Consider the following 4,225-nt stretch of genomic DNA (forward strand, 5'->3'; position numbering starts at 1 on the left):
CAAAGAAGATTCATGTAGACATCTGCAACGGAGAAGGAAGGATACAATGTGTATTTGCCTATGAGCTACCAACAGCAGAGGAAACACACACAGGAAAGGTCATTTTAAATCTTTTCTTACCTTAACATCATTCCTGTTCATTATATAACATAAATTCACTTACAACTATTAAAATATCCAAGATACAAAGGGCAGACATCATTTTTTTTACTTACATTTTTTTACAAGTCTTCTTATTTGTACTTTTATATAATCCTACATGTCATACCTAAAATTCTCCAAAACAGATTTCCAGACACCTAAATTTTTAATAATTGCCTAATTCTTAAAGGGAGTATTTGGTAATGAGGTTCCTACTGCAGAGCTGTAAGTTCAGCGCCCCTATAGTTATCTGCTATGTTAGAGCAAAGCACCCATCAAAACTATCACCTGTGAATATTTTCTCCTGTTTGATAAATATTGTAAGTTTATTACTCTTGCAAGATAAACTCTGGATTTTTACTTCTCCAACTGTTATGAAACCTGCTTTACACTCAAAGAACCCCCAAACCCTTTTAATTTAAGAACAACTGCTGCTTTTATTGATTACTAGGAAAAATATAAGTAACTGTATGTCTTTTTCAAATAACTACTTATGAGAATACATGAAACAAAGCAACACCCTTAGCTTTTTAATTTCAAAGTTCAATCAACTCAATACCTTTTGCATGTTAATTACTCTGATTCCCATTGTCACCCAAGAAAAATTGTTATTTACATTATTATTTACCATTTGCTAAAATCTTTAACTGTCTAACAGTTCAGAAAATAAATTAATATAAACATTTGTTATAGGCCACAGGAGATGGAGCTGGAGGGATGGCTCAGTGGCTGAGAGTACTCACTGATCTTGCAGAGGAAATGGGTTCAGTTTATCAGTACCCACATGGCAGCTCATATCTCTCTTTCATTCCAGTTCCAGAGAACCTAACACATCCTTCTGGCTTGCTCAAGTACTGCTTGCAAGAAGTGCACGTACATACATGGAAGCTAGAACTTCATATGCATAAAATAAAAACTAATCTTTTTTTGCATTTTTTTCGAGACAGGGTTTCTCTGTAGCTTTGGAGCCTGTCCTGGAACTAGCTCTTGTAGACCAGGCTGGTCTCGAACTCACAGAGATCCGCCTGCCTCTGCCTCCCAAGTGCTAGGATTAAAGGCGTGCGCCACCACCGCCCGGCAAAACTAATCTTTTCAAAACAGAGTAAATGTGAAAAATATATATATTTCATGATATGTAAACTTTATTTTGTTTTCAAACTCTCAACACACATGGGGAAATGAATATATATTGTAAAATTGCCCCTTGAATAAATTAAAAATACTACAAAGTTTTTAGATGTTTCCTAGTGTCTTTTACATTTCCTCATATACAATGTTATTCTAGCTCAAAAATCAAAGAAAATTAGCATTGTTCTAAACATCACAGAATTTTTTCATAGTTATTTTCCCATGCAACTGAATTCCTTTTCCAGGTTGCTATCTGCTTTAAACAAACACAAGCACTTTAGGTATGATCTACGCTCATAGCAATTTCAAAACAAGAATTGCATCTACAAATAAAGCCACACTGCTCATTGTTTAAACATCTCTGTGCATTTTACCTGTATAAAATGTATAACATCTTCACAGACTGACTTTCCTGATTTCTCTAGCCTAAAATACCAAATAATAACCTTACATAAAATATAGGAAGCTAATTAATAAAACCTCAAGAGATCATTAAACAAAAGATTCTGAAAACACTAGATAGGATTAAATGGGATCATAGTTTAGACTCTCTCCCTAGAGGACAATGTAATTTGTCCAGTGCAACTAAAGGATATCATACCTCATGAAACAACCTCATAAATAGAAAAAGGGAAACAAAAATGGAAATTTTTATATCATTGTACTATTTTTGCTGTAAATATTGATAACCAGTCATTGTAATTAATCCCTAAAACTAGATAATTAGCTCAAATCCTGACTATAAACAATCATTTAAGCACTCTAGTATATATTTTTATTTGTTTGTGTTTTTCATTTTAAATTTTTATTTTATGTTTTAAAAAAATTGTCTTTTATTATTTTTACATACCAATCCCAGTTCCCATTCTGTCCCCACCTCCTATTCCCTCCACCTTCCCAAATCCCAACTGCATCCAATCATCAGAGAAGGTAAGGCACATTACTTTGGGTAAGATCCAAGACCTTCCCTACTATATCTAGGTTGAGCAAGGTATCCATCTAAAGAAAACTGGTTCTCAAACAGCCAGTACAATCAGTAGGGATAAATCCTGGTGCCACTTCAAGTGGCCCCACAGTCTGCCCCAGTCATACAACCATTACCAACAATCCAAGGGCCTAGTTTGTTCCAATGATGGTTCTTTTCCTATCTAGCTGGAGTTGGCGAGCTTTCATTAGCTCAGGAAAACTGTTTCAGTGGGTGTTTGCATCATGATCGTGACCTCTTTATTGATATTCTCACTTCTCCCACTCTGGACTTTGGGAGCTCAGCCCAATACTCTGCTGTGGGTCTGTTTCCATCAGTTGCTGGATGAAGGTCCTATGGTTATGTTTAAGATATTCATCAGGGCTGAGAGATGTCTCAACGGTTAAGAGCACTGACTATTCTTCCAGATGTCCTGAGTTCAATTCCCAGCAACCACATGATGGCTCATAAGATCTGGTGCCCTCTTCTCACCTTCAGGGACACATGTAGGCAGATACTGTACACATAATTAATAAAGCTTTTTTAAAAAAATTAAAAAGATATTTATCGATCTGAAAATAGGTCTAGGTGAGTCTGGGACCTCCTAGGATATAGGCCTGAGCCAGGACCTCTGCCAGAATTGGCCCAAGGGAACAAACTCAGCATAAAGAATCCCAAGCAAGCAGTTTCCAAATGAACCCTGGTATTGCAGAGCAAACCCCAGGAACACCAAGAAACCTCCAGGAACATGTATTGACCAATGGAGTAACTGGAACCAAGGCCCTGACTGCACCACGAGGAGCCACCTTCTGGGCCTTGGATCCACTAGCACCTGGAAGATTGATCACCAGAGTCACAGACAGCCCAAAGTACACCAATCAGAGGAAAAGATGGATAGACAAGGTAAGAACACGTGCAACACCACAAAGAGCAATATGATAACAGTAAAACTAGTGACCCTACAACAGCAAGACTGGAACAACCAAATATAGATGAAGCAGAAGAAAGTGACCTAAAAAATAACTTTAGGACAAAGTCTGAGGCCATTAAAAAGGAAATCAAAAATTACATCAAAGAAATGGGGGGGGGGGGGAGGCAAACAAAAAAATTGGAAGAAATCAACAAATACGTTAAAGAAAACCATGAAAAAGAAATCAGACATATGAAAGAAACTATGCAAGACTTGAAAACTGAAATAGAGATTATAAAGAAAACACAAGCCAAGGGAATTATAGAAACAGAAATCATGAGGAAATGATCAGGAACCACAAATGCAAGCATAAAGAGCTGAATACAAGAGATGGAAGAGAGAATCTCAAGCACTAAAGATACAATAGAGGAGCTGGGCGGTGGTGGCGCACGCCTTTAACCCAGCACTCGGGAGGCAGAGGCAGGCGGATCTCTGTGAGTTCGAGACCAGCCTGGTCTACAAGAGCTAGTTCCAGGACAGGCTCCAAAACCACAGAGAAACCCTGTCTCGAAAAACCAAAAAAAAAAAAAAAAAAAGATACAATAGAGGAAATAGACTCATCAGTCAATGAAAACATTAATCTAATTACAGCTTAACACAAAATATACAGGAAATATGGAGCACTATTTAAAGACCAAACATAAGAATAATAGGGATAGAAGGAGAAGTTCAACTAAAAAGCACAGAAAATATGTTTAACAAAATCATAGAAGAAAATTTTCCCAACCTAGAGAAAAATATGTCTATAAAGATACAAGATACTTACAGAACACCAAATAGACTGGATCCAAAAAAAAGTCCCCTTGCCACATAATAAACAAAACAGTAATCATAAAGAATAAAAAAAAGAATATCAAGAGCTACAAAGGAAAAAGGCAAAGTAATATATAAAAGTAGACCTATCAATTACACCTGACTTCTCAGTGGAAACAATGAAAGCCGGAAGGTCCTGGTCAAGCATTACGCAGACATTAACAGACCATGGATGCCAGCCCAGACTACTAAACCCAGCAAAACTTTCA

The sequence above is a fragment of the Microtus oregoni genome, unplaced genomic scaffold (assembly GCF_018167655.1).
Source record: "Microtus oregoni isolate MIOR12 unplaced genomic scaffold, Mior012 000041F_ref0000270, whole genome shotgun sequence".
NCBI lineage: Eukaryota > Metazoa > Chordata > Mammalia > Rodentia > Cricetidae > Microtus > Microtus oregoni.